Consider the following 9,704-nt stretch of genomic DNA (forward strand, 5'->3'; position numbering starts at 1 on the left):
CAAATATTACATTTTAAACTTTCTATTTCTTGATAATTTTAATGTATTACATATTGTATTTTACCTTTTTCTTATAATTTTAATAGAAGCAATTAGGTTTCTTTCAAAATAATTTTTGGACACTGTCTTCATTATCAAATATTTTATAAAGTGGTTTGTGGAAAGCTTTTATTTGTAAAGGAGAATTTTCTAGTTCCAGTACTAATCCTGAAGGATCTGGAACAGCAATCCCTTTATCCGTAAGTATTACTCTTGGAGATGAACAAGTCCTATAGAAATTGCTATGTGACTGAAAGATGAGGCATGAGAAATATTTTACAGACTAAAAGAAGGCAAAGGAACAGAACATGAAGGTGAAAAATGCAAAGAATTACTGATGTATAGGGGAAAGAAAGAGAATAGAGGAAAACTGTCCATATAGAATGAAAAGAGTATTGTGGATTTTTATCCCAAATTATGTCAAACATTGTACTATTGCTGTGCTATTTTTGCATTCTATCATCACTCTCTTTTCTGAACTTTTCTGAACATGGTATAGATCTTCGCTTTCCTTTACCATTTTTTTCTGCTCTCCTCCTCTCCTTTTGCATTTGACTGCACTTGACACAAAACAGCATAAACTTCTTGAAACCTTGATTTGTTATTGGGGTCCAACAGCTGCTCCTTGGATCCATCAACATGTCAAGATGTCAGGGGCTGAGACTAGTATGAGCGTATTGCTTGTGGCAGTTTTGATCATTGTAGAAAAGTGCAAACATTTTCCATCAGTATATATTGACAGTTATATGACTTTGGAGCAATAATTATATAACTGCCATATTATCTTATTGTGAAGAACAGAATTTGACTAAAATGCATAGTGATCATACTTTTCTATTTTGCAAATATAATAGAAAAAATGAATAAATTATACATATGTTGTTGTATGGCGATTCAGAAAAACTGCAGGTGCTTGTCAGTTTTAATTACTTAGGAAATTTACTTATTACTGTTGACTAAAAAGTAAAGCATATGTATGAAAAAAATTATGGTAACTAATTTGGGATATGCCCCTCCAAATCTGGAAATTAGATTCTTAACAAGTTTTCATGACTGTACTGATGATATATCTGAAATTTGTTTGAAAGTCAGATATCTAAGATTTGCGTGTAATAATGTGGATTAATAACCAAAGACCTAAAAAATATTATACAACCTCAAATTTTGGTTCACTAGATGCTGTCTCCCCTGGGCCCTGCAGTCTTCATAAGCAACCAGGAGCTTCAAGGCAGGAAAAATGTCAAGGCATCATTTTATTGCCAAAGTATCTTGGAATATATAAGTAGGCATTTTCTTTTCACACTGGCTCTATTCTTGTTTTCTTCACAGGGTTTAAGGTAGAAAGTCTTGTTTTTCTCTGTCTTTAAATATCTATACCTAAAGCATTAATACCTGCCACCAGAACACCAATGGGTAGGGCCTTAAGGAGTCTTCACTTATATAACCACTCTTACCATATTGCTTTCATTGTAGGATGCTGACCCTTAGATTGTTTTCTTTAGCTACATAGAGAAGTAAAGCTCCAGCTAGTACTGGTTCTTGGAAGTTATCTTTCATTTCCTGTTCTTCTCCTCTAAGCTTCAACTTCTCTGGTTTATATAACATCAGAAACAAAATAATTCCTTCATAATTTGTCAAGTGTCAGTATTACTAGAAATGAATAAAATTTATCTTAGACCACTTTCAGCAGTAACTCCCTTCTCTCAGGGAGTAAGAACTGAAAAATTCATACTGATAATTAGCCCATAATCAAATATTTCATTGCTGAGAAGCAAAGCAGTACAGGAGAGAATTGATCATCACCTCAAGTCTAAGGTCAAGACTTTTGCCGTTTGGTCTGGGTGATTCAGATTTGTATCCCCAAGTCAAGACTTTTGCCGTTTGGTCTGGGTGATTCAGATTTGTATCCCAAGACAAACAACTCTAGGATTCACAACCTCACATATCACATGAATTTGTAGTATTTTACCAGTACTCCACAATATAGATTCAGAAATGAGAATCAGTTAGCTAAGTAACTATTTCAAAATATTTTAACTACCAATTGTAATCTTGTTTTTAATCAAGTTTGACCTATTTATACATAAATTTAAGAAACCACTGCTATATAGTCCCAACATTTGTATCTTTAGAAAAGTGTTGTGGAAAAGACTTAGGAATATTACTTGAGCAAAAAAGGAGACTTTTTCCCCCACCTCAGCGAAAGCAGTTGTTTCCACGGACTTCATAAGAGAAAGTATTGATTTATAGTATCTTTGGTCAGTTTGTGTGCGAAGGGGAAGTCAATCAAATATTTAGTCAACTCTCCTCTGGGAATTATGATAGAAGTATACTACCTGGAGGGACAGAGAGAAAAGATTATAGCCTTAAGATTTGCAAACACTACCATATATCTTTTTTTAAAAGCAAGAGTTCAGAATAAACTTTTAATTTTTCACAATAATTGTCTTTCAAGGGTTCCAAAGGAGCTATAATAATAAGAACTGTCAGTAATAAAGCTTACTCTTAAAATAATAATCTAGGCATTTTTATAAATAAATAAAATGAGATTAATATGTTAGTCTTATAACTTAAGTTTCCTTCACTGTATTTTACTGAATATTATTTATTTTATTGAATTTCTATATAAATATGAAATTATATAATTGCATACATGGTGATTCAAGAGTGAAAATAATATTAATCCATCAGAACTGCAGTATGGACATATATTATGTGCCTTATGAAAGGTACATTGAGAGCACAGAGTATTTATTTTAAGAATGGCAGTGTACACCTTTACTAAAATGGAATGCCATGTTTTGAAATATAGCCTTTTATTTCATTGTGGAAGACATGCCCTACACACATTTTATATGATGTTTTTGTACCCTTATTGTGCCATTGCTATCACTTTGTAGATGGAAACAGTAGTGCGGATGGAGAGAGAATTCAAAATTTCAGCCCCCGAGCCTAAACTATATCTTGAAATAGTCTTTTTAAATATTGTATGCATGTTGAAAATGCATAGCATTGAAAATGAGACAGTCCTAAAAACATCATACAAACTCACATACATAATGAAATGAGTACGTATTTCCTTTCTTTAAAAAAAGTATATTTGCAGGTTTCCAGTTACAAAACATTTTTGTGTTCCCTAAAAATAAGTTCCTCTTATCTCATATATCTAGGTTCACTTGCTTAGTTAATGGTGGGCATGCACAGTTTCTAAATTGCTAATGATGAAATATTGTTTCATGAAATAAAGTTTGTTTTTGGAAGTGCCTACCTACCAGCTAATTTTGTTGAAAAAAATATTTTATAGAAAAAAGTAATAAAATTTTAGCATTTTATCTATTTTAAATATTTATTTACTATAGTAACATAGTGAGGATCATATGATAAAACAGCACTGGGTGCTGGAGACCTGTTTTGGAGAGCTGGACCATTGGTGATTAGTGTGCTACAGTGGCATGTGTTCAGGTAGCCCTTTTCATTTGCATCTTATGTGGCTGGAAGAGAACAGCCTTCATTGACTTACCCACGTTCTCTTCACCCCCTTTGTTCCAACTACATGACAAGAATATTTGGTAACAAAGAAAAAAAGTCATCTTGCCTTATCACCTGAGAGAACTGTGTGAGCTTCAGTGTTTTGCAAATTTTCATGTGTATTTGAATCATCTGGAGATCTTGTTACAAGGCAGATTTTAATTCAAAAGATCTGGGTGGGGTATTGCCTTCATTTCTAGTAAGTTCTTGAGAAGCAAGGAGCTAGACAGTAAGAGTGCTTTATTTTAACTGCAGCTAGAACCGTCAACCCACCTGAATAGTTGTGAGGGTATGGATAGATGCTGCCGGTTGAGTGAACAGGTAAAAAAAAAAAAAAAAAAGTTGTTTTTGAATAGTAGAAGACATATGGAGTTAGAAAATTAAGAAATTAAGAGATAAGGGAGGAGCCGGGAAGAATGAAGTTCATAGTGACAGAACAGGAATTAGAATTGAGAATAGGAAGAAACTGCTCTTTAGAAATGTGTGGAAAATTCATAGTACATCTGTTAATATACCTATGTGGAAAACCCATAGTTCATCTGTAAAGCTGCAGCCAGTCATCTGGACTGCAGGGGAAGACTGAATGATCAAAATAGAGCGGCAATAATAATCTTAATAAACTGTGAAGCATAGTGTTGGCAAAGAGCTTCCTTTTGAGTTGGTTCAACTGCCTAGCAGCCATTGGCTCTGCTAGTTTAGTGTTGAGGATATGCATTTTAAAACCAGTAGATCCAAATTTAAGAAGTTTTTTGACATTTTATAAAACTTTTTTGCATAGATGTGGCCTAATACCCAAGTCAGTTGTCTTTGTCTGTAAATACATTTTTTTTTTTCACATATATTGAAGTACCAAAGACTTAGGACATTTCACCAAAACTGTATGAAAAAAATTGTTTACTGTGTTTACAGTCAACTAAACCTGAAGTTATCGGCTATAAACTACACAGACCTAGGAAGAATTTCAAATGATTCAACTGTCAATAAATGCCTTTTTGTAATTATGAGAATAGAATACAGTTACAAGTATTCAATTTTCCAGACAAGAAAACTGCTTTTTTTAATTACTAAAGCATCTATATTTTTCTTTCTTTTAAATGCTAAGCTTTTGACATTCTAAAAGTCTGAAAATCCTCTTGACATTCTAAAAGTAAGTTTGGTGCTTAGGACTGATAATAATAACTTTTACATTAGCCATCTTTCATCACTTTATTGATTTGTCTATTTTCTTGTGGTTTTTATCCTTTGATGTCATTTAGCATTTGTGTTCATTTTATTGATTTTATCCTCTGGTCAATTTGCATTTAAAGTTTCCATTCAGTTTAGTAGAAGCACTTGTAATATTGAATATTAAGGAGGAGTTTCAGGGGCCAATGTCTGAGTTATCTGTTCAAATTTCCTAAAACAAATTCATAGAGGATTAAGTGGAAATTATTCACATACACTAATTAAAAGTTATTTAAATACTTAATGATTTTGAAAAAATACTGCTAAAATGAAATCTTTTTACAATATATTTCTAGGCCCAGCTCTATGAGGAGAAGATCTTTGTGCTCATTATGCACAGTGCGGGAGAAGAAATACAGGAAGAAATATCAGTCCCTCTCCATCCACGTGCAGTCCATACTTTCTTTTTTTTTTTTTTTTTTTTTTTTTGAGATGGAGTCTCGCTCTGTCGCCCAGGCTGGAGTGCAGCGGCTGCATCTCAGCTCACTGCAAGCTCCGTCTCCCGGGTTCACGCCATTCTCCTGCCTCAGCCTGCCGAGTAGCTGGGACTACAGGCGCCCGCCACCTCGCCCGGCTAGTTTTTTGTATTTTTTAGTAGAGACGGGGTTTCACCGTGTCAGCCAGGATGGTCTCGATCTCCTGACCTTGTGATCCGCCCGTCTCGGCCTCCCAAAGTGCTGGGATTACCGGCTTGAGCCACCGCGAATACTTTCATTTCTATTATACTTTCAGCTGTATTTAAAATTCAACGGCAGGTTGAAGAATGTTGCCATTTCCTCCATTTTTCATCTTGTCAAATACATTGTATCAAATTTATTTAATTTTAAAGATATCCACCCAGTTTAATAACTAATATGCATCATGGCAATAGAATAGAATTTAATTTTACCAAGACAACATCATGTATATCATAGAGTTTTTCTGCTGAAAAATCCTGCTGACCCAAATGTATTTTAATATAGGATTTCACCTCATATTTTGGTATTTATTGTGTTAAAAGATGAAATGGTGTCTTGGAAGGAAATGTATCCGGAATTGATCTGAACTCTCTCTCTCTCTCTCTCTCTTTCTCTCTCTCTCTCTCTCTCTCAAGCTAGAGGTAATTCAGTGACAAGCCTTTTAGAGAAATGATGAATGTAACGTACTGTTTCTGAACATGAATTTTTGTTGTGGTGGGGGGAAACCTAATTAACCAACCTAAACTACTTCTATTCAAACACTCCAGAAAGATAACACCAGTCACAAACGTTAAATATCTGTTTTGCTTTACTTTGCTTACTCATGCATTTATTCAACACTTGCTATGGCAGTTTATCTAAAATTAGGTCCAAAGTAATTTAGGCAGCCATACCCTATGTGAAAGATTCTGTAGAAAGCTTTAAATCATAGTGACAGCCATTAGAACTTGCTTAAAGAAAATGCTTTTCTGAATAACTCCAGGGAAACAATAGAAAAAAGACCTATGAGTAGATCTGTAAGGTCTCGTAAGAAATTACTCAGCATTTAGATATGTGCTCCTTTGAAAGAATGGAATTCAATGTATTGCTTTCTACATTTTGTGCATTTTTTAAGAAGAGATTATCATTATTGAGCATTTATCCTGTGTCAGGTACACATCTTAGCATTTGGATGTTATCATATTCAAATCTCAAAATTTTCGGGTTAAACAAACTACACTGCAACTCACATTTTACTTTTGAGAAAACAGTAGCACAGAGAGATAAAATAATTTGCCTAACATCATATAAGTGGTTAGTGGCAGAGATGAGCTTCAAACGCCAGCAGTCTAATTCCAGAACACAGGTTTCTACCTTCTGTGCTATTTTCTTTCCACTCATGTCACTGATTTCTGTGTAAAAAAAAAAAAGAACATTGTTTTTTCTGGATGTCACAGGTAAGCAAAAATCATTCCAAAATGTTGATGGAGACTTCTAGAGTTAGATCATCTATAAATTTAGAAAAAATATTTAAACAAGTAATTTAATTACATATTCCTTGAATATTACAAATGTCTATAAAATAATGGCTTTTTGCAATACATACATTTAATAGTCAAGTTCTACTATTTTAGATTTAAGGATGGTGATAAACTGGTTTACTTTAGAGACGTGAAGGCTAAATGTATAATGTTATAGAAACAATCTCAATGTTTTATCCTGAAAAACATCTAGAACCCCATTTAATTTTGGAATATATATTTTTAAAGTTGTGTCAAATTGAAAGACAAAAGTAGTTTAGAACATTAATAGTTCCGTTTTTTTAATGTTTATTATAACACTTTCTTCAAATTAGATGCTCTAACCCTAAGACAAAAGTTGCTGGGAAAAAAAGGTATTTATTGTCTTAAGATTTCCTTGAAGAGTTAAATGTATATGGAACTTTCAAGACATGGAGTTGTATGTGAAACGGTTGAGACTGACAAACACCTGAGACTTGATCTGGGACATCTTAAAGAAAAAAGCTGGGTTCTAGAAGATAAGTATTTTCAGCTTTAGCATTGTCCAAAACAAAAGCAGGTTAATCTCAAAAAATCTTTGCAATTTGCGCTTTCATTTATTTGTGTTTATAATCATGTAACATGATTTCCCTTGAAAAGAAAATAGGAAAATGATTCATTTAACTCACTGAGTAGTTCACCTGAGAAACTTAGGGAGAATGGTTTTATATCTAACCTTGGGTAAAATGATATAGTTTCAATGTTTATTTGTAATAGGGCAATACAAAATTACTGTAACTGGCTGGGAAAGTTCCAGATTCCTTAGATGGCTTCCCTCATGCAACTTCTACTCTGACCTCACAAAAATAACTAGTTAGTTCTCCATATAAACAGGTTCCACATCCATGAATTAAACCAACTAGATATAGAAAATATTCCTAATAAGTAAATAATAACAATACAACAGTAAAAAAAATAGTATAACAGCTATTCACATAGCATTCACATTGTATTAGGTATTATCAGTAATATAGAAGTTATTTGAAGTACCTGGAGGGATGTGCCATAAGGGGCATGGGTCTCTGCAGATTTTAATATTCGCGGAGGTCTTGGAACTAATTCCCAATGAATATGGAGAGATGACTGTATTCCTTTTGCCTTGAAATGCACATGTTGATGTCTTGTGGCTTTTGATTGTGGTAGGCCTCAGTCATGCTTTTAAAGTTCAGTTGAAAGTCTTCATTGTGTGTAAAATCTTTGTTGAATTATTTTAGCAGAAATTATTGTTCTATTTCAAAATACCCAAACTCTGCTCAAATCTTTTACTACAACACTAATTTCATGCTGTCCTTCACAGTTCTTAGTTGTTTATGTGTGTAAAACGTCTTTCTTAAATGTTTACAATGTGAACCATATGTGACTGCTAAATTTCCAGTTTATGAAAATTACAATATCCTTTCAAGAGTTTTTTGTATAAAGTTTGAAATGTTACTTATGTCTACACTTCCCAGTTATTTTTATTTTTCACATTGTACTAACACTGTATACACACATACATAAATATAATAAAATGTAGATTATATAGAATATAATATTTTTATCACTTACCATGGTTGTATATTTCTTTATTTTTAAATATTTATATTAAATATAATCTTTAACAGTATGACTGTCCATCTGAATTATGTATTTTATATAATCAATCTCTGACAATTTAAATTATTGCTTTATAATTTTTAAATAAAATTAATTGCATTTAGTTATGCATAAATCATTTTGCTCACTTTTGCAGTTTCCCAAGATTGGTCCTACATATGAAAGTTAAAATTTTGAAATTTATTACCTTTTTGTCCTAAACCTTCATTCTGCTTTGTATTCAACCATCATAGACTTTCCAACTCGCACTAATAATGGCAAACCACTATAAGGTTATTTTAAGCAATTTACATTTTTTATTTTGTGAATTTCCTGTTCATAGGATTTACTTATTTTTTTATCGCTGAGTTTTTAAAAACTGCACTGAAGATTTTTTGCATAGTAATGTTAATTATTTTATTTCTTATAAAAATTATATTTACTTGAGAGGCCGAGACGGGCGGATCACAAGGTCAGGAGATCGAGACCATCCTGGCTAACACAGTGAAACCCCGTCTCTACTAAAAAATACAAAAAACTAGCTGGGCGAGGTGGTGGGCGCCTGTAGTCCCAGCTACACGGGAGGCTGAGGCAGGAGAATGGCATAAACCTGGGAGGCAGAGCTTGCAGTGAGCTGAGATGCGACCACTGCACTCCAGCCTGGGCGACACAGCAAGACTCCGTCTCAAAAAAAAAAAAAAAAAATTATATTTACTTAAATTTTTAACTCCCTCTAATTAAGAAAACTCCTTCATTTACTGTTTTTTTCCCCTTTTATTTTATATTTAGGGGTATATATGAAGGTTTGTTATATAGGTAGACTTACGTCATGAGGGTTTGTTATATAAATTATTTCATCACCCAGGTATTAAGCCTAATACCCACTAGCTAATTTTTTCTATTCCCACCATCTACCCATCAAATAGACCCCAGTATCTGCTGTTCCCTTTTCTGTGTTCATGAGTTCTCATCATTCAGTTCCCACATAAGTAAGAATATATGGTATTTAGTTCTTCCTGGCTAAGGATAATACCCTCCAGCTCTATCCATGTTTCTTTAAAAGACATAATCTCATTTTTTTTAAAATTTATTTATTATTATTATACTTTAAGTTCTAGGGTACATGTGCATAACGTGCAGGTTTGTTACATATGTATACTTGTGCCATGTTGGTGTGCTGCACCCATCAACTCGTCAGCACCCATCAACTCGTCATTTACATCAGGTATAACTCCCAATGAAATCCCTCCCCCCTCCCCCCTCCCCATGATAGGCCCCAGTGTGTGATGTTCCCCTTCCCGAGTCCAAGTGATCTCATTGTTCAGTTCCCACCTATGAGTGA

At 33.5% G+C, this 9,704-nt stretch overlaps 1 long non-coding RNA gene across 3 annotated transcripts in view; it reads left to right on the top strand.

Annotated features, from left to right (window-relative positions):
• The window catches only part of LOC135966274 (uncharacterized), a 244,376-nt gene extending 235,410 nt beyond the window's left edge, over positions 1–8,966 (top strand). For all 3 annotated transcript variants that reach the window (XR_010579504.1, XR_010579505.1, XR_010579503.1), the window contains one exon: positions 5,088–8,966. This is a non-coding gene — a long non-coding RNA (uncharacterized lncRNA). The remainder of the gene's footprint in view (positions 1–5,087) is intronic.
• The last annotated feature ends 738 nt before the right edge of the window (positions 8,967–9,704 follow it).

Source organism: Macaca fascicularis, chromosome 11 (genome assembly GCF_037993035.2).
Source record: "Macaca fascicularis isolate 582-1 chromosome 11, T2T-MFA8v1.1".
In the NCBI taxonomy this organism is placed as follows: Eukaryota; Metazoa; Chordata; class Mammalia; order Primates; family Cercopithecidae; genus Macaca; species Macaca fascicularis.